Source organism: Falco punctatus (genome assembly GCF_963210335.1).
Source record: "Falco punctatus genome assembly, chromosome: 2".
In the NCBI taxonomy this organism is placed as follows: domain Eukaryota; kingdom Metazoa; phylum Chordata; class Aves; order Falconiformes; family Falconidae; genus Falco; species Falco punctatus.
The window spans coordinates 67,643,559-67,671,518 of record NC_137581.1 but is presented as its reverse complement, the minus strand read 5'-3'; the positions used below and the strand labels follow the sequence as shown (position 1 = coordinate 67,671,518).

The following is a 27,960-nucleotide window of genomic DNA, read 5'->3' as shown; positions in this document are numbered from 1 at the left end:
CTTCATTCTTGCCTGGCTTCCAAAAAACAGGGGTGTGGGGAGGGGGTGTGTGTCTGGGTTGGGTAGCTCTTCTGTCCCTTTCCTCCTCAGGCTGATTTAAGCTGTGGCTTACAACAGTGTTGCCATCCTTGGGGATAACACCGGTGGAAAACGGCAGCAAGCGTCAGAAGTCCCAAGCCTTGGAGAGTCCCTTTTTTAACTTATGTACATGTTTTATGGTTACATGAAGTCTCATTAAGAAAAAAACTCTGCATCTTGAAATTAACACTATTTTGGTCCATCATCTTTTGTGTTCACATTTGTTAAAGAAAACAGGTTGACTCTTCACAAAAATGTTAGTTGGCTGGGAAAAAAAAAAGCAGCAGTGAAGTGACACTTTGACTATAATTAAAAACTTTTCAGTTGATTTAACAGTTCACTTTAGGCATTTTTTGAGCTATGGAAATAGCAGTGCTTTTAAGATAATGAACATTGTATGACTGCTAATGAAATCCACATATACATACATACATACACACATATGCGGTCTTCATGCTACGCATTTATCCATCTATATATGCTCCATACATATCCCTACATATATGCTCCTCTTCAGTTTACTTAAAAAGAAATCAAATGTGCAGGGAAGCGCATTTTTCAAATGTGGCTCTAATTGTCTTTTGTGCATGTTCATTACTGACTGTTTACAGAACCTGTTTGGAATGGCTTTACAGCAATAGAGAGAGTAACATACCTTCATTGTTTATAAAATGACAGCTCCTAATGGACCGTATTAGGTTTAACACAAACTATTAAATCCTTTTCATTAAATTATTCTGCGCTCCATTTTGGAACCTTGTTAGCTCTGGGAAGTAGGTGCAAACTCCTAAGGAAACACGAGCACACATTGAGACTATTATAGATAATGTTTATTAAATAAGCCTCTGAGGATGTTTTTCTTGGGTTGCTCTCAAGCATTTTGAAGGAGTCATGTTCCATGTTTGAGGTCCCATGTTTCTTCCTCTTAAACTATGAGCAGCTGTAGCACATGACCTACTTCTGTAGAACCCTGTAATGATTTCCTTCCTTCAGTGGCTTCAGGAGTCCCTCTTCTGCCCTGTGAAAAAAGGGACAAATATTTTAATCCAAGCAAAATGCTAAAGCAGGTTTTGTTGGTTTCAGGGAAGAAACTCAATACAGCTACATCACCGAGCGTAGGCCTCAAATTGGAACCATCTGGCCTGCAGAAGCACCATGAGATCTTTGGGGAAGGCATGGATATTTTTGCCTTGGGCTGTAACTCATACACCTGCAGAAGGGGTAGCCATGTTGGCAGACAAGCTGAACTCGTACAGCAATACAAGCCTTCTCTCACAGTGCTGTGGCAGTGCTGGAGTTTGGAAATTACCCTGACATGTTTAATAAATGTAATCACTGTACTGCATGCTCTCCAGATAGCAAATATTCAGCTGCACTCACTGTTAAGTTCATTCAGACAGGTCTGCACTCCAAAGCCCATGTCTTTGTGCCCTTCTTGCACAGACAGCCCCTTTGAAGGCAAAATAAGGACAAGGGAAGGAAGACGGTAAGCACAAAAACATGTATTACATCTTCAGGCTCCCTCTTGCAGGCGGTAGTCTCATGTGATATTCATGTGAACGGGATTAGATTGAGAAGAGATTCTTGTTGGTAAATATTACAGCTCTTTGGGAACACAGAAAGGTAAAAGAATGCAGGTGTCAGTGCAATCAGAAATAATCTATCCTCCTCGGTGGGACTTCTAGGATGCAGAAAGAGAGAAAAGCCACACGCAGACTCTGAAGGTCATGACTCTAGAAACTGTCAGAAAGAGGTGGTGTCTGAGCCCAGTCAGAAAATGAAAATGCACATCACAGAAGCAGGAGGACATATATCTTTTGACTGGAACATTATTAAACAATTAGGATCACAGGTTTTCCCGGAGCTCTGCACAGCACCCGGCTTTCTGCCTGCAGTCTGGTGGATGGCAGAGCAAAAGAGCAGAACGTGACATTTGCACCTTTGTGATCTGTAGTGGCGAATGCTATTTTGCACCTGCAAATTTGTGCCCTGACCCTACGGGCGCTCTTCAGACAAAACTCCAAGCGGTCCCTCGGGGCTAAAAGGTTAAGGCCCGCACAGCTGGACATCAATACCGTTATTCTCCCTTCAGTGATGGAATGTACACGGCATCCTAGGCAGAATTTCTGATGCTAGGCTAGAAAGCATCACTGCTCACATCATGCAGCAGATATGGTGGAGGGGAGCAGGTTTTCCCCAGCCTTCTCCCTCTGCCTAGAAACAGTGTTGACTGTATCAGTCTTTCCATTGGGAAAGTTTATACCCTGAATCTCAATCTGTAGTTTCCCATACTCCTAAAGGAGTTCAAAGAGAACATTTTGGCCCAACTCTGCTTTCAATGTACTCTATATTGCTAGCATCTGGAGTCATGTACGTGGGCTATCCCAATCCTGAGCCAGGGAATAAAACAGACAGAATGTGCACAAGATTGCAGTCTAGTCCTGTGAGATGCAGTATCCTAAGCACTGCTGGCTCCTGTTGTCTTCTCTTTAGGAGATGCTGAAGTGTTTTCAGAGCCAGATCCTGAAGCTGACTTTCTAATTGTTTCTCTGAGAGCTAGATTGGAGCAAGGATAAAGGAAGACTATGTACAGTGTGTAAAAAATCAAAGTCTCTAACTCTCCTATCCTGCACCCCTCTGTAAATGAGAAGCAGCTTGACAGAAGCCAACAGACCAGTGCCAGGGTAAAACAGATGATGAAGAGAACAAAAGCAAAGTTTTTTTTTTTTGAGATCCATAGAGACATTATGGAGATTTTGTGGACAGTCAACTAAATATAACAGGAATAAAGGTGCAGCTGTCTCAAAGTATAGCGCTCTGAAATGGCCTCCTCAGTTCCCAACTCAGTCCTGCCTGACTTTGGAAAGGAAATTGGACTTTAGCTACTGACACATAAGAACAATGGGATACAGTATGTATTGCCAGAGACAAACCTCCTTCTGCAATTGTATTTGATTTGCCTTTGCTTTTCACCATACGTTGGTTCACCTCACCTCACAGCAACTCCTCACTGCTGCTCACACATCCAGCCAAAGTAGTTTTGCCTAATACACACCTCCAACAGTTTCCAGCATGGTTTCAGCAACAAGATGAGAGTTAATGAGGCTCAACACACTTCCTACCGAACTTTATGGGGAAAACCCCTTGAGTGAGAGCAGGAAATCCATCTTGTAAGAGTTACAATGTGGTCTCAGTTCCTCAGCTAGAAGCTGAAGAGAATATTGATATTTTTCAAGATATCAAATACTAAATGTGAGGTTTCCCCAGCCAAATTTCCCTTTGGTTCAATGGGGAAATTTTTCATTTCAGTGTCATTTAGATTTCCAAAATAATTTATTATATACGTCAAGAATATTGAAAATTTCCTGAAGCCAGATTCTGCTGCCTCTATTTATGCAGGCTGTGTACAGGCAATCCCACTGCTGCTACGAAAAAAAGTGCTATTTGCTATGAGGGAGTGTGGGTAGAATCAGACCCTTCCTAAAGCCTTCTGAAAGATGGGGAAATGCAAAAGGGCCCATGTTTCAGTAAGTGCATTCTGACAAATAACTAAACCACCTTGTGATCCCAAACAGCAAACCAGGGCCTTGCTGAATGCCTGTTACAAACAGAAATTTCTTCATCGCATTCTGGGAATAACAACAAAAAAAAGAAAGCAAAAAAGGGAAACCTTTACGAGGGGAGAGCAAATGCAGCTGTGAACCTGGGAGGCCAGGTAAAAGGATATGCAAGCACATAAAGAGTAAAGTACTTTCCCTTAGCAAGTTTTTTCAGTCATCTGGCTCTTCCCGCTTTCCCCGCCCCAGTCCCGGGGGTGATGGTCCCTACAGCACACTTTTCCAGACACACACCAAACCCAACACACGCGCTGTAGCTGCAAGCCAAATGTCTGCTTCCAGATGTGCCTGCTGGCCCCAGCAGGGCTGCTCCCCCATCCCACAGCCCATGACCCCAGGTTGGCAGCTAAACTTTCCTGGGGTACCCAACAAATAAGTGACTGCCCAAATCCTGATCTTTCCTTAGCTCTGCCCCTGCTATGGTTTCTAACAAACACTGGAAAGATGTTCCTTATTTCCATCACATTTCACAGAGCTGACTGTCCCATCCTTGTCCAGACATGGGTGTTTTCTTCCCGTGGCAGCCATGGTACAGGACAGGAGAGAGAAGATCCATTTTAGACACAGGTCCCATCCCTGCACACAGCCAGGATATGGCCAGAATGTGCATCCAAATCCAGAAGCTGGCGAGCACTCCGGGGCCCCATGCTTTAGATGTTGTTCAAGTGCTGCTAGAGGAGTCATGCGTATGCAGTTTACAGAAACGCAGCTTTTTTATGAGATACTTTTCCCTTTCCATCAGTGAAGGCAATAGAGAGCTCTTTCTCCTTTGGAGCTTCAGGCCGTGGAGTTCATTTTGAAATGCGCGCAGCCTTCTAAGATTGACGGAATTCCAGCTATTGATTTCCTTGACTTGCTCATAAGTTAATATTTACCATAAACATCTCAATGAGAAAACAAAATAATAAAAAAAGTCATTTTCAAAACGGCAGAAGCTGGGGAGATAATGAAAAAGGCAAAACTTTAAACGTTATCTTAAAAAGCATTAAACCTTCCTTCCCTTTTTTTAACCAGTGGTAAAAAGAAAATATGAAAAAAAAACCCTCCCCAAAACCAAAAGGGTGATAAGCAGCTTTTATTGTTGAGTTCATTACTATGATTATTTTGGGAAAACAGACATTTTTCTCTTAATTTGTGAGCCAGAAATGAGCTCTTTGGAGGCTATCTCCTTCAAAATGACTGCACAAAGATGATTTTGCTAGAAAATTCCAGCTGGTTCAGCCATATCCATATGCCTGAGAAGCTTGATGATGGCTCGACTAACTCTCAGCTGCCCTCACCAATGCACAGCCAAGACCAGGATCTCCCAGGAGGCAGCATCCCACCAGCTGCAGCACAGCAAGCAGAGGATGCAATGGGCTGGGGTGCCATGAGCAAAGGCAAGCGGGGGTGTTGGCTGTGACGAAGGGCTGTGTCAAGGCAGCCTGACTGGTTGTCAGTGTCGGGGGACAGACTCACTCCCCTCCAGGCTGTGGAAACCGAGGCAGAGCTTGCAGCCCCAATGCAGGCTTCACTATTCTGCCAGCTGAGGGTCCCGTGCTTAGTTGTCACCACACTGCCCTGGAAATGGCAGTGAACGTAACTCTCTCCTTTCCCCTCTCCCCAGCCCCGTGCTGGGGAGAGCTGCTGACAAGCTCACTGGCGGTGAGGGCAACTCATGAAAGAAAACACAGAACCGACAGAAAACCGAAATGCACATGGCGGGGAATAATATTTCATTTGTGTGGTAGCAGCCCTGCGCGAGCAGTGTAAATAAAGCAGGTCACTGAGACGTGAATATACCACTGTTTATAAATACTAGCCCTTCTGCCTGGAGACGTGCGTGAGGAGAGCTGGACACTCGTGAGGTCACCCTGCCATATTTTATGATTTGCATAAATCATGTCAACACCGTTAGTAGGAGCGGCGGGCAAACGGGGCTGCATGAAGCGAGCCATTCAGCCTCCTGTCACAGGTCTTAAAACAGGTAGAAGCTGTTAACAGGCCCACCAAATCTCTTAAAATGCAGAGGGGATGAGGGATAATCCAGCTGGGGAAGCAAGGTATGCCCCCACCCTCCGTGTCTCAGCTGACAGAGGCCTTCCTGGGCTCTGAGGAGCAGAAAGCCAGCCAAAAATAGGGTGCTGGAAAAGCCCAGGAGCTAAACTTGTTATTAACATTCACCTTCACAGAGGGTAGTGTGTGCCACTAAGCAACTGCTCTTATGGAGAAAATGCCTGAACTGCCTGGTGAAAAAAATGCCCCATGGTTGCTGCGTGCAGGACCCTTCCTCCCCTTATTTACCAAGCCCGTGGAAAATTTCATTTTTTCTGCAGAGGAATCAATATTCTGGGACTAAATGGAAGCCCCTTAGTACGTTTGCCTTGCATCCCAGTGCCTGTGGTTTGGGGGCCAGAGAGGAAGGCAGAGCAACACACAGCTTCCCATGGATTTCATTCGACTCCCTGGGAGCTCCATGTCTAAGCAGGATCACACGATACAAGGCCAATGCTGCAGCTAAGGACAAAAGTGGCAGAGACAAACAGTTTTCTTTTTCCTTGCCACTTCACAACCATGTACCGCTACAGGGTTGTCCTAATTTCGGAGGACAGTAGTTCCTTTTGGTCCAAGTCGCCCAGTTCTGGAGACAGATGATGCCGTCAGGGTGGGTGCATGAAACACTGAGGATCTGGCTCGCAGTCTTTAACAGCTCTAATAACATGTAATTATGTAAAATAATTGTAAAAATTACAATTATACATGAATCATGTATAATTATGCAAAAGAAATGTAAAAAATATAAAAGCAGTACAAAATCCTTATGATACATTGCTGGTATATGGACATGTACTATTCACTACTCTTAAATGCAAGTTGATTTAGAAGTATTACTGTGACCATAAATCAACTGTGTTCTGTGCGATTCCTGTTGATCTACAGCTGTGACACGTTCTCAGAGAAGAACAGATGTAAATATTAGAGAAAATTGGGAAGTGTTCTGGGAAATGTTTTTCAGTGGAAAATGTGGATTTGTCAAAATCAAAGCCTTAGGGAGGAGAGGGGATTTTTTAATGAATATGCCATATTCAAATTGGAAAATGTTTTTTAAAATGATCAAAATATCCTCTTTCTATACTTTCAAAAGAAAAGATGTAATATTTAGACTGAAAGTAAGCTTCTGTTTTAAATAAGTAAATTTACACCAAAAACAACGGTAAAAACCCCTTAAGTCAAAATACTTCAAGGATTACCAAAGACCAACATTTCAAAACTAACTTCTTTTTGATCCAATATAAAATCCTGTATTGTATTCTTTATATTCATTTTTTTTCAAGATTTGCACTTTTGGGGCCAATCTGAGACAGGCAGAGTTCTTGCAGTTACGCAAAATATGGTAAGAGCAGAAAACCATTTTCTTTCACCTCTGTTGATCTGTAAAAATGTGCCTTCCGCAGACCCCAGACAGATCATGCAGCTCTAGTACCTCCTCCAGAGAAGTTTTCACCAAGCTGGAAATGGGAGGATCCTGGTCCTGCAGTGCTAGACCTCTCCACCCCTGGGGGCCAGCAGATAATCCCTGCTCTGCTTCCCCAGTCTCATTTGGACCCCAGGAAAAGCTTTTTTTCCTAAAGGAGAAATGTGGAGGTGCCCTGCAGCTAGTGCCTTCCCCGTCTACATAGAGGTGACACCATGGTAGGGTTGCTCCCTTGCATGGGGAGTGACCTCTGCATCCTAGTCAGGTCAAGGTCATGGCTTGAAGAAGCAGGTACCTGTTACTTGAAACAAAGCCCTGATTGAAAAATAAAAGATTTGGTTTTTTGATACTGTGCCTTCCTGACGGTGACTTTTCAGGGGCAATTAAATGCTAAGCATCGGTCTGTTAAATTTAGTGGCAATTTCAGACGTCGGCAGCATCAAGTCAAGGACAATTTCAATTTCAGGGCAGCTTTTATTTCATGTGTTGAAACTGAGAGTGCTTTCTGTCGAAGAGCAGCTTTTGTTTGAAATAATATAGCCCAGCCTGTTTCTCTGTGGCCCTGATCCTGCATCTCAGAAAGGACCTCACTCACAGCCAGAATCCTACTGAAAATCAGGTGTGTTCAGCGGGGAGACTGAAGTGCTGCCCTACACACAGACTGGGACTTTCTGTGCATGCCTGTCTCAGTGTGGGAAGGGTTATTAGGATCCAGGGGGTTTCTCCCACAAAGTCCCCCAACTCTGACCCACTGGCGAGACCCTTCGGGAGAAGAGTCATCTGCAGGATTCAGCTTCGGATGCAGACGTGGATCAGAGCTCCAGTGGTTTACAAAGGAATTTTATTTCAGGCATGTCATTCGGTTCCCTGCGAGAGAGGGTGTGCATGCCCACTCGTACATGCTTGTGTAGCTGTACTTCATCTCTCTACAGGGAAGAGCTTCCCTGAGCTGCCTTCCTTAAGACTCAGGTTTTATATTACCAGGTAAATTTCGTTTCAGCTTTATTTGCATGGAGCAAGAGTGACATTCTGTGGCCAGTTAGATTTATGGCAGCATTCTCTCGCTCTTTTTTCCCCTCCCATAAATACCTCAGGGTATAAAACATCCTCTGACAGTCTTTTGTTTTGTTTGTGGCTTCTATCATGCTTTGTGAGAAATAAAAATAGAGGAATTCTCAAACACATTTCTGTGGCTTAAAATCCTTAGGGACTGCTTTACCACGAATTCCTGACAAATTCAGATGTCTATGTACTGATTATTATTTTATGAGAGCAATGTCTGATCGTAATGTAAGTAACCAGAAGCATGAAGAGACTACGGCACGTTCCTCGGGCTCTGCTCTAGCTGGCTCAGCCCGTTGTACTTGGAAGGGATGAGGAAGCCATGTTCCAAAACCCCGTAAAAAAATAAAGCAGAGCACTGTTTAAAACAAAGCAGTGGGCTTTTTAAGCATTTACGTGCTCCAGATAATACACCAACGACACTAAATTGAACTCATTTAGCTGTAAACATGATAATACATTTGACAGTTTCCAGCAGTAAAACACCAGACAGTCCATGCTGAGAAGAAAAGAAAAAATATGCAAGGAGCAAAGCTCATCACAAGAGTAGCCACAAAAGGGCCAACGGGGAAAAAAGTGCCCAACAAAACTTCTGCATTTTTCAGTGGTTTGGAGTCATAACTCAGCTCAGACACACATGGCACCAAAAGCAACCTGCCCAGTTTAAACAGTGGAGAGCAGGCACTGGAGTTTATGTTGTTCCCCTGTTTATTAAAAACGGATGGGAGCACTTGACAGAAAAATCAAACTTCTGGTCACGGCTCATTAATCTCTGTTGTATCTGTCAGATATGTGTGTCTAGAGTTTCAACAAGGCTCTAGAATCGAGATTACTGCTGAGCTCTGTTTTTCTCTCTAATTTTGAATGAGGGAAAATGCTGCCAATCACCCTAGATGAGAGGGGAGCATGGGGCCATTGCCACAGCCCTTTGCAGTGGGCATATCCTTGCCCCATGGTTTGGACCTGATTTCAGAGGCAGTGACATCTCTCTCCCCTCCTCACCACAACCTGAGTTTTGGCTGGCTGCCTCCCCTCCCACTCCCCTGAAAACCAGACTCAGTGCTTGCCACCGAAGTGTATCCCAGTCGGTGTTAAGGTGATGACAGGGCAATCTGTAACGGTGGTGGTGGATGCTCCTTCATCCCTGGATTCTGCTCTCACACGAAAGTGTTAATCGTGTTAATCCACTGAAGACAGTGGAGCTCCTCCAGTGTAAAACCAGGGTAAGTGATGGGCTCAGCAGGCCTTGAGTGGGCTCAGCAGGACTGAGACGAATATGGTATGAAACAATTAGCTGCAGATGGTATAGGAATCTCGTTTTCTGGAAATACAGATTTTGCCTCAAGATCTTTCTATATATATTGGATTTGTCAAACTGATAATGACTTGAACATTTGGAGAGAGGATAACCCACTGCAGGGCCAGATGCAGCTGTGATGGGGAGGATGGAGGATGTATATTAGCCCCAAAATGTGGCTGTTTCCCCATCATGTCACCATGCCAATCCATGATAGTGGGAGGATGGACAAGGCCCTGAGCAGAGCAAGGCAGGAGAGCTCACCCGCTGCCTCCCCTTATGCCATCACTTTCCTTATTTGCTTTGGACATTGCTCATTTTGTTTGTTCGTTCTTTTCTTCTTCCCTTTCTTCCTTTTTTAATTATCAGTGATAGTGTTTGCAGAGCTAGAAAAAATGCCAGGCATTTTGAGGATGAGGCACAAGATTTAGCTCCTGCTTCACTTGAGTGCAAAGCAGGCAGCTGTGAGCAGACATTTCCAGCTCCGTCAGTCAGAGGACAGGCTGGGGACTCCTTTTAATCCTGATACCACTAGCAAGTCTTCAGATGCAGACAGTGGATTCATGCAGCACAAATATAGACACAGACAGAAAAATAACAAAGAAGATCTGATGCTTTACAACTGCAGGTACACCACAAAAAGGCAGTCTGACCCTCACTGCTTACAAACTGTAAACGGCAATAGCGGGACCGTGTAAAAGGCGTGTTTGCCAGCTCCCTTCTCAACGAAACACATGGGGTTTCCCTCGAGGGGATGTCTCTCCTGCCTGCCAAAGTCTGCCCTCAAGATCAGCCTTGCCTGCTGCGCCAACTGCAGGCTTGCAGGCATGGCTGCTGGGTGGCGCGTCAGATCATACGTTAAGCCGTATTCCCGGGGATGCCCAGGCATGCTGGAGAGCCCGCCTGCGTGGCAGTCAGCTGGACTGCGAGCGGGCAGTAGGCAAATGGCAAAAAGCAGAGCTTACCCTTCTCTGTGCTGCAGCTCACCATTTCTGAGAAGTGCAGGCATAGCTCTATGTTTCAACTGTAGCAGAGCTTGCCCATGCAGAACATTTCCCGAGAACCATCCTGAAGACCAGTTTTATAAAGTTTGACCTATTAAGAAACAGAATGTCCTATTAGATCTTAATGGACAGGGTGAATCCAGCTGCCCGCTAATCTACCTGCAGTGTGGCAGACTCTTTTAATCCCAAGGGTAAATTCCCATTGTCATAATGTTAGCTCCTATCACTTAGAATATTTTTCCAGTGGGGTTTTAGGAATCTGGATTATTGGGCCTCTTGATCTGTTCATTTTTGCAGACATGTGAGCAGCTACACGAGCTGGTATAACCTGCTGTTGCTCAGAGAAGCCTGTGCAGCTATATATATATTTGCAGCATTTCTGAAGTTTCTCTGTATTTAACACTTAATTTTTTTCAATAAAGTGTAAGTGACGTAGGAGACATTTTCAACAGTCACATCAGCACTTAAGCCCAGATCCTTTAAGCTATTCAAATACTTAAGATATATATACCTCAGTGGAAGTGTTTCAGACACCTCGGCGGGTTAGATGAGTAGCTTCCACTGAAATCTGCCCCCAGTTCCAGCTTCCCCTCAGTTGCTTAAGTTGTTCCTTTGGGATTTAGATATTGAGGTGACAGGTACCTAAAATACACAATAGCTGGATGACATGCCTAAGGTGAAGATGGGTGTTTGAACACTGTGGGATGCAAGATCAACTTTAGCTGAGTGACAGCTCAGGAAAAGGCCATCTCCTGGCCACAAATAGCCCTGGAGGAAAATTGTCAGGCAGTAAGTGCTGACAGCGACCCTCGAGGGTGTGAAATTTCTTATGCTGATACACAAGACACGGCACAGGGAAAATCTCCACACTAGTCAGCTTTTTGGGAGCTGAGCTGTAGAAATGAGCCTCTTAACAGAGAGCACTGAAGGTCAGCTTGGACATAACTGGGAGCAGAGAAGGGACCCACACACCAACCTGACAGAAACACAGATCTGTTTCATTGAAATAGAGAGTGGGGGCATTTTTAATGGCAACCTGTGAGGGACCTGGACTCTGTCCTCCAAAAAGCTGGTGCAGCTGCTGCCAGGCAGGCAATAGCTGAGCATCCTTGTTGGGCTGCATCACCTCCTAACTCTGTGCATCAGTCAAAGAAAGCTACAAACTATGAACCCAGGATTTGTTATCTTCTTCCATCCTTTTGCGTGCTAGCTTTTTTTCCAGAAGACACAGAGAAACCTGAGGTTACAGACCTGCTCCAACTCTACTCCTGTCTCCAGGACACAGAAGATACAGCAGAGCTTGTGTCCCTCACTCCATGGTGTGGCAGCAGCACTTCTTTTCTTCTCGAAAAGACTGTTGGATTGGAAAATCCAAAAAAGAATCGTTTGGATTGGAAGGGACCTTTAAAGGTCATCTAGTTGGATCCCGCTGCAACGAGAAGCCAGGAAGTTTCCTTGGGTTATGTCACTTGGTACTGCTGTGTACCACAAATACCATTTCTAAGCAGCTACCATGTCCTTTGCCTTCATGGTTTCCTTTCTGCTCTCTATTGCTCATAATTTTTTTGCATGCATCTGTTACTTGAACAAAATAATATATTTTCAAGTGTGTAAATATTCAAAAATAAGCTACTTGTAGTTTGCTGGGCATTTTAGTGGAAAGCAATTATAGATGTTTTTATGCTTAGCAAAATATGGCTGAAGATGTTATCTGCTTTGAACTGCAAAACCAGAAAGTACTACAAACCTTTTTGTTATATGAGACAATGCGTCACTGAATAAAGAATCTTTTTATGAAGGGAAGGCTAAAAAAACCCAATGATATTATATTCAGTTATACTGAAACTGCAACCTTTCCTTCTGCATCTCTGCTTCTACCATCAGCCATATAAAGCCCTTCTTACCACAGAATATATCAACTGCAGGTCTCCAGTTAACTCATGTGTGAAATGTGCTTGATACCAAATGAATGGATGATCATAAAAACAGCGTTGCTTTTTCCTGGAAACAAAAAAACAGTGGTGATATGTATTGCTTCTGTTTTCAGCCAAAGACTATAGTACCAGATGGCTAACACAACCGTAACAGCTAGCTGCATCTGGATTAAAAAGTTTGGATGGTGTGAGCTAATCTTTAAAAAATGCCAGATAACTTTTATTATCTTTTTAAATCATGTTACTGCTCTGTGTATTTCCTGCTCATGCCATCCTAGAACTGCTCAAACATATCTTAGACATGTTCATTAAGCATCACTGAACTGAACGAAAGGCTAGTAACTATCTTTGTCAAGTCAGAGGTCAGGTTTTGGGATATGATCCAGGAACCACTGAAGGCAAGGGAAGATGTCTCACTGATGCCTGTGGCCTTTGAACTAGGAGCCTAGTGGTTATTTCCCCTTGTGCACATTTATTACAGCTGCAGATGAAACTTACACTGGTTATGGAAAAGAATAGAGAAGACAACTTGTCTCTTTAGATAAAATGACTTGGCTTTTCATACTTAAATGTACTTTTTCCCATGAAAGCAAAGATGTTTGGGTAACAATGTTTGGCTAGCTGTGTAACCTGAATACTGAACAGACGGAGAAGAAATAAATCTTTTTGCTCTATATGATTATGAGATACCCAAACCAATATTTTGTAGGGAGGCCCTGGGCTTAGCTACAGATGCTTGCATTGCAACAGTCAGATATTGTTTCAAATTACTTTTAATTCAGTATCTTTCAGAATCAGCTAGAAATGAAATTCATACACTTTTGGGAGAGCTGTTGGCAAGGGCTTTGAGGAAGAAAGCACTTTGATTTTGTGACAGCAAGATCAAAATCTGTGGGTACAGAGGGGACTTACTTCTCCTCAGAGACTGTGCCATGGTACCAGACAAGATTCTGAGTGCTAGCTCTTGGGCTGGCTTTGTTTTTCTTTCCCCTCCCATTTTCTTTCCTGTAATGGTAGCAGTGTAGCTTAAAAATTCCACTATTTCCCACCCTAATCTTTGCCACAGGTCCCAGACACTTGATGGGAAGAGGCTCACAATTACTAAGTGTTTTGTGATGTCACAAGCATTCAAGTATTTTTGACGTGGGAACATTGACATAACTGCATGACTCACTCAGCCAGGACAGAAAAGAGAACAGCCTTGCAGTGCCTTATGCTGCTTCTTGAACGCTGGCTATCTTAATGGGGTCAGCGGTGGCATTTGTCTTGAAAACCATCCAGTAAGGAGGGAAGTTCTCACACAGTATTCCTCACAGATGGTGAGACCTGCCAGCAGTTTTACGGCTCAGCAGTGAATGGCTCTGCAGCTGTACGGGCATACCTGCTGGAAGGCTGCCTGAGTGATACAGCCAACATGTGCGTCAACAAAACCCGGCGCCGCTGGTGGGTTCCTTTGTTTAATCTTCTTCCAGCAAACAAAAAGTGACTTGGCTTCAAAACAATGGGAGGGAGGGAGAAAAATAAGGGGAGAGGGTGCTACTGAAAGATTTAGTTAAAGTCTATTCTTCTCTGGTATTTCTCAGAGTAGGGGTCAATGGTTTAAGTACAACAGGCTTGATTCACCGCCTAGATGAAGCAGATGGGGCAGATCACCAGGCAGCAGCTTCCAAATAAAAGCTGCGGAGGGCAGCTTTAACTTTTCTCGCAAACCAAAGGGCCATTACAATAGTGAGAAAGTGGGACCTGACCCTACCCACCCTTCACTTCCATCTGCTCCGGAGAATTCTTTGTACAGCATTTGGGTTGGAAGGGCGACCTGAACCAGCCCTCTCCTCCTCTGCCAGCGGCCTGGAGATCCAGTACAGGAACTGGCAGACAGTCTTCCTGCACAGGGGAGTACAGTGATTGGCTAAGTCTTATACTCTCACCTGGAGCCCACACTATACTGCAAAATGAGGTGCTGCATCAACAAATCACAAAAGACGCTCTTGCCTAAAAGAGGAGACAGACTAAGCATGAAACTAGAGTCATGCGTGGGAACACAGATATTGATAGGAAAACACAAAGGAAGAGTGAGCTGCCATTGTCCAGAACTGTGCTCAGGAGCCAGCTGCTTGATTGCCTCTACGTGTGCCGCAGGCATCGTGATGCTTTCAAAGCAGCGCATGAGGTCAGTTCACAGACATGTGCTGGGAGTTCCTCCCAAGAGAAATCTTGAGTGAAAGGATGGAAGTGTTTATTTGGAAGTGTGATAAGTGGGCAGTAACTGTGGTTTCATGGGACAATTAAATGCAAGAGTCAACATACTGGCAGTGCTGATAGGTCAAGTAGGAATAGACAGTGAAGAACCAGGAAAATGGAAACAAGCAGTTTAAATCAGTTGCAATATAGCAACCAAGACGGGAACCAGAAGAGAGAAGCAAAAAGTCAAGCTGCAGTATAAAAGAATTAATTTTTCAGCAGAAGTAAAAATGTATCTCCATGGCACTCAGCTTTCCATGATTTGACTGTGATGCTTGCACAATTATTATCCAAGACTCCTTTCCCTTCTCAAGTCTGGAGTAGACCCTAAGAAATCCCTCAGTGACCCCATAAAAGGCGTACCTGGAGTTAACATACACAGACAACTACTTCTGATTGAAGTTTTTAGCATCAGTGGTCTCTGAGCATCACTATTAGTCTACAGAGAAGTCTATGTTATGTACCTTTTCTAGATTTTTAGACCCTGACTCTGAGCTACTAGCACCCCATGTTGTTTCCCAAGCTTTTCTAAAGCTTGACTTATGAGTATGCATAGGCATAACAACATGCAGATCTGATGAAAGGGTACTGTACAGATTTTTGTCCCTTGTACAGAAAAGTGTGAATACATTTTTCCATGTTTCTTTGGGCACATATATTATTAGACAGATAGACAAAGAAATAAATCATTCCACATACTGTATGTCCAGAATATTCCACTGCCAGTAGTTATCTGCATTCCTGTAGTAATATTAATTTTTTTATTTGCTGATTCATAATCTTTTCAGTTCTTTCACACCATCATCCGTTTGTTTCTCGATTCTCTGAATAAGCACAGCATAACTGATGTTGGTAAGTCCAACATCTACCATTGCCTTTGCTTTCAGCCATGAAATTTCCTAGACATGAAACCAAAGCACTCTTCTGCACACGCTGAACAGCTTTGCTCTCATACATCACAAGCTAAGCAGTTTGTTCCCACATAGTTCGGTGCTCTACTAATCCAGAAGAAAACTACACTCACCCAAGACCAAAAGGATTCTAATTTGGGACTTCTTTTTTCCATGGGAATTATATATGGACCAGACTACAGATATTCAGCCACAATGCAGAAAAAGTGCAACCAACATATACAGGCCAGGAAAAGAGAACAATGACGGAGGAGTCTAATTCTGTGCCCCAGGGACAAGAGGGATTCCATGACCAGGCAAAGTAATTATTTCTGCCTTCTGCCCTGCCTGTGCACCTTATCATCAGTTCGTAATTCTTCAATTATCCCTGGATTGTTGTGATGAAACCTTGACTATTTTGACTTTAATTACTTTGAAGAAATGGGTCAGAATGCATGTGTGACAGATAACAAGGCGTAACAATAAAAGCAATAAAAAATGCAGAAGGCGCTAGTTGTGCAATATAGTGCCATTAACATATCACACCAGAAATCTTACTTTTGGAATTTCCTAAGGTAATTTTAACCATAGAGTCTTCACATTACATTAAAAGTCCTCCTTGTATAACACCCAGGGTCGGGTCAGCAAGTGTAGCAGGAATTGAAACGTGGGCTTCTGGGTTGAGTTAATCTCCGCTGCCTGACCTTAAAGATGGCAGTCAGGAGAGGCACAGAGTGCCGGCGTGGGCTACAACAGCATAGCCTTTCCTTGTTTGCTACTCACACCCTTATTTTCACAGGAGAAAAGGAAGATCAACAGGCCTGAAGGAAATTGGATATAAGTGTTCCTGGACTCAAAATAAAATAATAAGACTTATTTTGAGTATTAAGACACATATGTATACACGGGGGTTGAGAGTGAGGAAAAGAAAAATACTCAGCATGGGTGTTAAGGAGAGAAAAACCGTGTCTGCTTTGACGGTTAGTATTTGGTGCCCTCTTCTGCACCCATACATATTTTTAAAGTTCTTTAGAATCAGGAGAAGAGCATCTGTCTGTCGTCCATTTCTACATAGCAGTGCTTTGCTGCTAAGGGCAAGGGGTCATCCTAGCAGATGTCAGCCATCGTGGTGATGGGAAAAGCAGAATCTTTTTTTAGGTGAGAGGAATGACTTTGTTAATAGAGAATAGAAGGCTGTGAATAGAAATTAAAAAATATTTAACTGAGATTTCATTTATGACATCTAAATTATTATATTAATAGAAGTACATTGTATTTTGATTGTGACTGAATAAGAAACATACCATGTATATAAGGTATATAATCAGTTTAATCACACGCTGATCCCAGGACAATCTCATCCCAACATTTTATGAAATTACAAATAACATATAGTGCACACAATTCTTCATAGTAATTTAAATGTCACTTTGCTAAATGAACTTGAAGACAGATTTGCACTTCTTGAATGCAGAATCATTTCAATATTAATTTCTATTTTTTCCATTACCGAAAGATAATTTTATGCTAGAATTTCAAATACTTAAATCCAAAAGGTTCACTAATTCTGCTCTTAGCTTTTGAGTTTCAGCAGTACCAAATTCAATTGGAAAGCTTGTTAACTACCTTTATCTTTCTACCTTGAACTTGTATCTGCAGATGCACAAAGCATTGCAAATGTCTTACAGCAGTTCTCTACCAGTCTGCCACAGTCTGAGCAGCTCTTGTTTTCTGCAGGATTATTCATTTTTTTGAAAAGGGATGATACAGAGGTTATCATTGTGCCAGCTCATAGCTCCTCCACTGAGAACTGAAGAGAGCAATATCTAAATCATAGATGTTGTTAAGATCATGACAAGCCTCAGGTTCCCGTATGGCAGTCCACCTGAACTCCTGACCCAGGGCAGGGTTGCTCAGAAACATCATCTGAGCAAGAAGCAGAAGACTGAGGTCTGGTTTTACCCTTCCAGGTATGTCTCTGTTCCTGTTTATTGCTGGTTGACTTCATGAGAAGAAATCCATTTGACATTTTAAGATTTACTTTCTTGGATACATAGGTTTGAGCAGCTGCTGCTAACCTCCCCTACAGTTTTGAAGCCAGTTTGTTTTCAGTCAAGCTAAACCTTAGAGCCAAAACTGTCAAACTTGGGTGACTACATCAACATAGAGACATGAAAGCAATTGGCCAGATTTTTGAGGATGAAAAACATTCAGAGTTTGCATCAACTCAGCACCTCCAAAACTCACGCCATTCATTTAAGTGATTCCTATTTGGAAAGGCTGGCTAGTATTTTCAATTTCCTTCAACAATGAACTGCCATGCTTACTAATCTGTTCTGCAAACTGTTACCTTCTTCCATTTTTTTAACTTTGGGGAAGGGAAGGTAAGTCTTTAATGTAATTACTAAGTTTTATACGTATGTCAGAGGATAGGTAGAATGGGGTATGTCATAGAACAAGGCTCAGGAAAATATGTAGACTGTCACTCTGAGCAGACACCTGACCTCAAAAGCACGTGCAGACATGCTGCACCCAGGGAGCTCATCCCAAATCTGACATATTATTGTCGCTAAGCAGATACTAGAAGATCTGCATCTTATTGTGCGGGAGTGCAAATCCCAAATGAAGGAACGTCTCTGCAAAGCTAACTTTAGCTTAAATGTTGCCCAAGTTTAACTCATACATAGGATCCTAACTTCAGCATGGTGAAGCCTGTAGCTAACTGGCTGGCCCACTAATGGATGCAGTCTGACAATTGATCTCCCTGTAGCAGGGACATATGTTTGCTCCGTGGGAAAACTTCAAGGATATACAGTCCTTCAGTGCCTTCTGCTCATCTAAAGAGGTCACCCTTTTCTTATAAGCAATTAATCGGGGATGTTTTGGTTTTTTCCTGTTTTCCAGCTTGCTCCAGTAAAGATACCCATAGGATGTCCATCCACAACTCTCAGTATTACATACAAGCATAGTGTGGGCAAAACAAACTTAAGCGTTATTTCAGTGTGGTTACTTTCATGCAAACAGAGCTAATACAAACACTGTAATTCAAGCATGGATAATTCATGTTAACTCTTCACTGAAGACACATCCATCAGTGGTACACAGAAAGTGATTTTATCCTTGCTTTGTTTTCACTTAGGTTGCTAATTAAGAGAAGTTAATCTAAACAAGTTTGAACTGGATTCAAAGTATCATCCTCAGGGATTTTTTTTTTCTTGTTTACATAGATCAAATACAATTAATTGATGTAGACTTTTGTAATTTTTCTGGTGACGACAAGATCAAGTGCAGTAGCAAATGAGCAAAGACTGCAAAAATGGGTTCCAAAGCTTACTGCACCTCACTTTGTGGCGTCTTACACTTTTGTATCATATGACTACTTACAGCTAAGTGGAGCTGGCCATCCAACAAAGGGACCAGTCAGGTCACTGAAATATGGAGTTGCCCTTTGCTTGTATTTGGATAATTCTGATGGATAAAATGTTGTTCAACATTACTCTGGAATGACATCAAACATTTTGCCTCCATACACAAAAAATTGCAGTCTAGACCGAGAGGAGGTTTTCAGCATCCTTGTTTTCTTCTCAATTTTGCAGAAAATTCTCTGCGAATTCATTATTAAATAAAGGCATTTAAAAAAACTAAACCAAACCTGCACTTTAAACTCAAAGAAGGATGAAGCCCCAGTGGAAAGAGGAAAGAGATTTTCTTCCTTTTACTGCCGTACCTACAGTTTTTGAAGGTGATTAACTGTTGTATGCTCTAATATTAAAAGGATTTTTTTAAAGGCATTTTATTGGGAGGATTCCTGATTTAAAGAGGTGCTTCAGGAAGTAATCAGCTGTTTTACTATCCTGTTTAGATAGCTACCTCTCTGCCACTGTAAGCTCTAGTAATATTCGTATCAGTATAAGCAATGTTATGGCACACAATCTCAGGATAAACTGTGTGGAAAGTGGCTTCTAACACTGAATCATCTACATAGCAAAAATATATGCCATTAATAGAATATACTTAGAAAGACAACAAACAAATATCACAGGTAGGCTGCCTAGGAGAAACAGGCTTTATCACTATGTCATCATCATATTCCTCCAACCTAATATAACAAAAATAACTTTGATCAGTCTGTTAAGAACATGATTTCAGAATAAAAACACTTGGATCTCTTTTTTCAGCGTCAGTCTATGAACATCAGATCAACTGCTTCAGCCTTTAAACTGCTTGCCTCATGTCACACTGCATCAACCAAAACAAGCAGAGGAGCTTTTGCTAGAAGTCTCTTGTTTAAAAAGGACTCTTGCAGGGGGTGAATTTCAGAGGAGCTTCCCCGAGCCTGGAAAATGTTCCCTGTACCAATGAGTTTATCCAGGGGTGTTTTTTTGTTTGAGTCTGTCCATGCAGATTTCAGAAGCCAGTTGTTCTACCAGGTTTGACAACAAGGCTCTGAAAAACCCCACTTTTAACTCTAAACATCACCTAATACATCCAGAACCTAAAAACTCTAGCAATGTCCTCAGTTCAAAGGTCATGAGGAAACCACTGTGACCTGCTACCTAAGGCAGCTCAGCACCAATCAAAACACCATTGGTTCCTGAGGAGAAACAGCTTAATTAATCTAATTCTGAATCGATAGTATTCTGCTTAAATATACTGATAAAAGGATTGAGCCCAAGAGCCAAAGTGTTGAGTAGTTGTATCCTGAGAAAATAACTCAGATCTTACCTGAATAGGATGACTCTGGAAGTGTGTGCTGCCACCTGGCTCCTCAGATATCAGGGCAAATCTCACCTCACCCAGTGTCAACCACCTCTGCACCTCAAGGGAAAGAGTCATCCCTTCTAAACCCAGGCCATTAGCCTGCAGCATAAGGAGATTATCTCCCAGCAAAGGCAATATTTGCACAGGGACCTCAGGGTCATCATGAAAGGGTATCTAGTCAGTAGAGGTTTTCTCCTAAATATGCCTGAAGACAGGGCATAAAAGATCACACGCCTTGCTCTATGTCTACTTCAGCAAAGGGCAGGAGAGAAGTGGGCAGAAGGCCAGGAAGGTCTGGACTGGGATGGAGAAGGAAGGAAAGAATGCCTGAGGGAACTAGACAAGGAAGCACTGCTCTTTGCCATGCAGACCACAGGACCACACTTGGTGGGTTTGGTTTTGCCAGTACTCATCCCCTAGCAGAGCAGCAGGCAACTTAAACCTCGGCTGCATTTTGGGGCTGAAGCAATGTCAGGTTATGCCACAGTGCCTCGCTACACTGCATGCAGTCCTGACGGGTTCACCTGAGACCTGCTACACTGTTCTGGAAGCTGCTACTTGCTTCAGTGATGCAAGTGATTCTTGGGACTCTGTTACTGAGCCATACACACACACACACACAGACACACACAGAGTATATATACAGGCTGTATACTAATAAATTAAACAGTGTCAGGGAAAGTTCCTGGGCAGGGGAAGTCCATCAGCTATACTACAAAATTACACTGTTAGAATACTTTCAGGCACAGCTTTGGTCTGTGCCAAATAGGACTTTGCCAAGCATAGTTCAAGAGTTAGTGCAGCCCTGGCACCACTTCCAGCAGGTGGTTTGGATGTGGTTGCCCTTTGCTGAAGGGTAAGAACTAGTTGCAAGCCAATTTGTGACAGTTGGTCTCAATGCCAGAACAGGGCCCCAGGATGCTTTGCCTACCACCAAACACAGCCTTACGCCTGCCAACTGAAAACATACTCGGCCTCTGCAGAAATTCAGGACCAGATGTGAGACGTTGTTCCCCAAAGGTCTGCAGACACTGACAGAGTGGATGGTGAGCCAGAACACTTCACTCAGAACTCCAGGGCACTCTCTGACATGTCTCTGGAGAGCAATACCTCATGCATGTGTGCTGCTATTAGCCTGAGTTACATTTCAGTGAGGTAAGCATTCCTTTTGGTGGCTACGAGAAATGGAAATGGAAGCATCACAGAGCATGGGACTGCTGCTGTTGTAGGCAATATGAAAATTAAAAGGATTACACATCTTTCCACTTAGGTGTTCATTTCCATAGTTGTAATTTTCAGATGAGAGGGTATGTCCTGCTGCAGTCCCAGTAAACAAATATATGACTGTTAATAAATATATAAATAAATATATACTGTGGCCCATATAAAGTACAAATCATGTGCCTTACTACTATGCAATAAACCTCCTGGATTGCTTTAATTTAATTAATCAATGCATAGGAAGATTTTTATTTTAACATCAACTCACTCCTTAACTATTAGAGCTCACTCCCTGGAGAGAAATATCCCCAGTTATCGTAATTACTATATAGTTCAGCCTCTGCAAATTTTACACCATGCATTTAACTTTTGGTTTCATAAAATGTGAAGTGCAAAGTACGCACGATGTGCCTCCCCACACAACTTTATAGTAGCATTACCTACTTCCTAGCTTTGCACACTTTTTGTACTTCTGACATGGAATTACACAAACACTAGCCATTCTTCTCTGTTACCAAAGTAAGGGAAAGCATTTGTTTGCTTCAAAAACACTTGCTATAAACCACTCCTCCATTGTGGTAGCCATTCAAAAACTGCACACTCAATTCTTAGAAAAATTCCCAGCAAAATTCCTGAAATCATCACAACAGGTCAGTTTGTGAACCTTTCTTTCAGGGCTGACGTATAAAACTTCTCAGACAAAACTCTTCTGTCTATAGATAGATTAATTCAACTTGCCTGACTTTCTTCTCATTTATTTTTAAGAGGTAGGAGCTACCCCTGTTAGAATGGTACTGACATACTAGGACTGTAGGACTGCTCCCAGCAATAGCAATGTATTATCTAATTTCCAAGAAAGAATGGTTTCTCTGCAGCTTCTAAGTGGCAGCCTGATTGGCAAATTAGTTATTCAAGAGATTCACTTTCCGAATATACTTGTTCTCCTATTTTTTCTTTCAGAAGTCTTTCTAGATATTTACTTGAGGAAAGATCAGGATAGATCATTGCTTGAAACTTGAAGATAACCTTGCCACTTGAAACACTGCATTGCATTTTTTAATTAAATACAATTTATCTGTATCCGGTACTTTTGATATTAGATGCTTTGAAGCCCTGGTTAAGCAACCTGAGGATGTATTCAAGAAACTGTTTCTGTGCATTTATGAATAAGAGCTTTTATTATCAGTCTTCTTTATTTAGGTGTTTTGGATACACACCATAGCTTCCTTCCTGCCACAGGCTTCTGTCCCACCATCATCATCTGTTTATTTTTACTCCTAAATGCATATTTGGAATTGTGACCTAAGAGAAAGCCTATTTTGTTAACGTGCTTCTCTGTTCTACTTCACTCAGTTATATTCCTTTTATTTCTGTATCTTCACCTTCATTTATTTAGATATTGACTTAGAAATTCTTTAAATCTTAACAAAGAGAAAAACCAGACATCTTTATTGGTTTGTGTTAGAACTACTCATAATGTACTATACATACCATTGCAATAAAATATATTTAAAAATCAGATTTTGATCTAAATCACAAAAATCTACCATAAATAGGGCCATAACAGCTTGTTAGCAGACAGTGAGAATATTGCTGTGGCACAAAGGTTTCTAGGTTTTTCCAAAGACAAATTAAACAATGAGATAGTGGTATTAAAAGGAAGAATCTTCAGATATAGAATATGGACGAAGGTTCAAGAACATGGATTTGCTTGCAGCTACTCAAAATATTATCATATTCCAACAGTAATGTTTTTATAGATTAAAATCGTAAGTATAACTGGCAGTCTAAGGAGAAGTTATTTAGAGAAGATAACCATCTTATAAAATTGGTTTTGATTCTTTGAAACATTTGGCTTCCATCTGCTACAAATTATAAAGCAAGCACAGAATAGGTACAAAAGACAGAATATTAATTACTCTTTTTATTCTTGTCTTTGATTTATGGATATGAGCTTACTCGTGTTAGCATAAATGAATGCTATATATGTTGGTGTAATGATCATATTTAAGTAGAAATAAGACACTTCCCTGTCCACTCCATTTTTTTGGGTCAGTTTGTTCAGACATCTTTACTAGGGTTCAAAGAGGCTGCAAGCTGCATATACATAACTTCAAAGTGTAAATCAATTACTTATTGGCCAGCACCCACAAAAGGTTGCTAGAGCTTAACACTTAAACACTAGTGTGCTTGCCACCCTGACAAGCCACCTGATGACTCTCTACTGGCCAGACAGGCATCAGTTGTGGGGGGAAAGGCTGATTTCCAGGGCTCCTGAGGATGGTCCCTCAGTGTGGCAGAGATGCCATCTTCTACTGCAAGCTGAAAGTCCATAGCCTGAAAAAGTTCCATGAGCTGATCCTGGAAATGCTTAGGATGTGGTTTTGAAATCTCTTCTTGAATTCACCTCTTGAAATGGCGTGCATCGCATTAATAGTGTGTGCCATTAAAGGCAACAGCTTTGTTTACTAGGTGAGAAGCTCTTTAAAGAAATATGGCAGTCTTTGCTCAGTTCTGAAATGAATGTCAACAGAATTTCAAGTTCTAAAATGAATTTCAAGAGAACAGAATCTCCCCATTTTTGCAAGTATGTTCAGTCAACTATTCTCTGCCTTCATTAATGGTATCTGTTTTTCTCAGGGGAGATAACTGTTCTTCAGCTTCTGTTCGCAATTCCAATGCTTCAGGTTCAAAAAAATGCAGTTTTTAATGTTCAATTTTATTATAATCTTCCACTCTACATTTCTGTTAATTTGCTTCACTGACCTTAAACTTAACTTCTGAAGATTCCTAAATCTTATTTTTTTTCTGAATACCATATTTACTACCAGTAACAGCAGTGCCATTACTCAGTGAGAGTGACAAGTTGTTCTGTGTATTCTAACAGCTAAAACACATACATTACCATCATCTAGAACTCAACCTTAACTGAGAGACTTACCAAATATTGCAAAGAAGGTCTGAGAGTTTGTTAAGGTCCTCTAATATTTGAAAAGAGAACAATCATTCAGATATGTTGATTCATTTTGCCAGATTTGTTCTACTACTGGAGTGAAGAAGGGAAATATTTATCATCTAATTTCCAGTGTGAACATGAGAAGATGAAAATTTGCTTTCTCTTAAGAATTTCAAACAATTCCAATTTTGTACATCAAGTATTTGCATTAATCTGAGAAGACTAATGTGTGTTTGTGAACATTCTCAAAATAATTGGAATGTGCTTGACTATTACATACTGGCAGAGTATAAAAACCTCTTTAAATAGACCTAAATAAACAATTTAAAGTAACAATTAACATATAATTTGCAGAAAATTTAAAGGGAAAAAGTTAAAATAAATTTTGTTTTCAGAACCCTGGTCTTCATTACGAGGCCAATTGTTTGCAGGCTCCAATAAGGTGTTTACAAAGTGACCTGAGTACTATCCTGAGTGCACTTTAGCAAGTAATTCCTCATTTAATTTCATGTTCTTCAGTGTATAGTCCATTGTTTGAAATGGCACTGAGACAAATCCCTCACCAGAAAGATTTATTTATAAGTAACGTACACATCTGTAATTCTTAAAACACTCTATCAGTTTGACTAAGAGAGATCATTATCAGGTCAAGATGAAGGAATAGCCTTGACAAGATAGGAGGGAAAATGTCCGTATCAAGACAAGAATAATAGCCCTATCAAGAAAAGTGGTAGGAAAAGGATAGATCCAGGCGTGTAAGGAATATCTCTGCCAGCTGTATCTCTCAATCCTTTACTTTGATGTCAAGAAAAAGTAGTTCTAATGCAGGAACAATAACCAAATACCTAACCATGAAGGAACTCCTTCAATATTATTCACAGGAGTGAAGTTACTCGTTTGTTTGAGCATTTTCAGAATCAGAGCTTTTATGACAAATGCATCTAAAACCAGTATTTTCCCCCTGAAGACTGACAACATTAGCAGTTTGTCAGGAAAGTACATTTAAAAATAAAAGTAACCTTTCTTAATCATTCTGCTGTTTAGACCTCACACACGCAATGATACTTGTCTGTAATGGGATTGAAGTCCTGCTCTTAACAGTTGCTGGTCCCAGAACTGCTAAACACATGGTCATCTTTTGTTCTCCTATTTTAGCAGAATGAAAATCCAAGGAAAATGAACATATAAAAGCTACCTAGCCAGGACCTGATCCAGCAGCCACAAGATCAGAGTCATACATTCCACAGACTCAGGCAAATCCAATCAGTAAAGTCAAGCCTGTATAGGCAGATGAGTAAAGTATGGAGCTATCCCTGAAGCATATGAAAGAGCAAAACACCAAATGATGTCAGCTATTGCAGACAAGTAAGTAAACTTGCCTTCAAGTTCTGTTTCAGTGCTAGATTTATAAGAATGTAGAGGAAAGGGTACTGATAGGAGAGTCACACAGACATACAGAAGGGAGGCAAAGAAAAAAAAAAGTCTATCCTATTGATCCCACAAGAGTTACATGTAATTGGCTCCTCTACACTTTTATTTTTAGTGTATGAAACTGCATTTTAAAATTTTGAATAGTATCATATTTTCCCTGACAACTCCACTCTAAAGAAGATCTTTTTCTGAAGGTTCCTTGCATTAAAAAAATGTGTATCTCTTTCCATATTTGCTCAGAACCTCTAGATTCCAACATAAACTTTTGATGAAATTCCTGTTTGATTCTCTCTTTTTAATGTATCCGGAAGACTGGAAAACTAGCAAACACATCCCAAGGGACAGTGAAGTCCTCTGCCAAGAGATATTTAACAAGCTTTTTTATTTTGCCTTGCTTTTACTTAAGTAAATTGAAATAATTTAATATGATCTGTTTTAATCACATTGTATATATATCTAAGCACATATTGACCTTTCCATATACCTTTATAAATGACTGAGAAGGCTTGGCCAAAGAGACTAAATGTCTGGCATCCTTTAAAATAAGCTGGAGCCTACTTACCTCCATAAGGTTCACAATAATTTGCTGCCAGCCAACCATGTCCAGCTGGATTGTGGCAGCATGTTATAAATGACACGACTTGTGTCATCGATAAGTAAGTACATCTGTCAGTTTGTGACTATGCTTAGAGAAGTTGGAGATTCCTTCTCTTTTTTTCCTCCGAAATCTGCAAACTTTCTCTCCCCTGTTTTGCCTCCCTTTTTGAAACAGAACTAAATCATAATCTGAGAAATACAGTTGTTTGCTGCAGATGTTCAAATTTAGGCTGACATGCAGTATTAGATTCTCACATGTAAGGAGGTGATGATTCAGGCAGTTTCTACTGATACTTATAATAATCTTAATTATGTGTGCTATTTCACAAGTTAGCTCCAGACTGCATCATTTGCCCTCTTAAGCGCTTTCTTTCATGACTGAAAATGGCAGAGCAAGAGATGTCAAAACAGAGACTGCCTTTCTACCTGCAGGTCAGATGGTTGAGAAAAGAAAGCATTCAATAGCATTTCCTATTCTTCTAAGGATTATTTCCCGCAGTTGCAACTTGGCCTAAAGTGGTCAGTGGTTGACAGGCTCTCCAGGCTAGCATAAAACGCCTGGAGGCGGAACTATTTTCCAGGCACCAGCCTAGTTCTTGGAGAGCAGAGCACTACTTCTGCATTCAGGTTAGCTCTTCTTGCACTGATGTTCAAATGCTAAAGAAGCTTCCTGTGCTTACCTCCCCCTCCAACCATACCCACACAGGACTGCTGTGGACTAAGCTCTTCTTCTTGTGCAGTAGAACAACAGGAAGGAATCTTTTCCAGGTGTCACACTGACTGGGTCTTCAGGTATTGGCACTCACAGGGTAGACTGTAGGTAGTGCCTCGTTGCTGCAGTAAGATAAAAGCCAAAAAGAATGATCAATTCTTTTCTCAGAACATCGGGGGAAGACATCTGTATTATGTTAGATACTTGGTTTTGCTGGGCGCTTTATAGTCTTGACATAGATTCAATACAGGCACATGAATTTCTTGTTTCTGTAAAGAGTCCTACAGCAAGAAACTGCAGATTACTTTATTATTTGAATATAATGGTCAGAAAGTAACAGCAGTACTTGGTTTTTTTTTCTTAATCCAGATTCTATTTGTCATTCTCTTTCCTTTTTATTTCTGTGAAAGATGCACCGTATGTATTTCTTTAGACCACCTGTGGAAGCCCTGATGACTCAGAAGCTTCAGCTGCTATGGCTGTTTTAAAACCTGAAATCTTTTAAGTCATACTTTCTTGTGTTTCATTATTCACAGACTGGTTCAAAGCCTGCTAAAGTTAAAGATTCCTTTTCAGCTCTCAATTGGCTAGTATTTTGGTCATAATTTTCATTTTAAGGGAAGAAGAAATTTAATTCTGAATAACCATTCTGTCCTCTTTAGAGCATCTCCAAGAAGTATGGAAAAGTGTTAGGTGCTGGATCTG

The 27,960-nt window shown here is 41.5% G+C and overlaps 1 long non-coding RNA gene across 7 annotated transcripts in view; it reads right to left on the bottom strand.

Moving 5' to 3' along the window:
• Positions 1-890: 890 nt before the first annotated feature.
• Positions 891-27,960, bottom strand: part of LOC308059712 — a 32,744-nt gene continuing 5,674 nt past the window's right edge. The window contains exons 2-7 of one of the 7 annotated variants that reach the window (XR_013926379.1): positions 27,224-27,377; positions 12,417-12,513; positions 11,764-11,941; positions 11,024-11,154; positions 10,474-10,603; positions 891-1,096 (exon numbers count right to left, since the gene is read on the bottom strand). This is a non-coding gene — a long non-coding RNA (uncharacterized lncRNA). The remainder of the gene's footprint in view (positions 1,097-10,473; positions 10,604-11,023; positions 11,155-11,763; positions 11,942-12,416; positions 12,514-27,223; positions 27,378-27,960) is intronic. The other 6 variants (XR_013926381.1, XR_013926376.1, XR_013926380.1 and 3 more) reach the window with 6 other exon arrangements.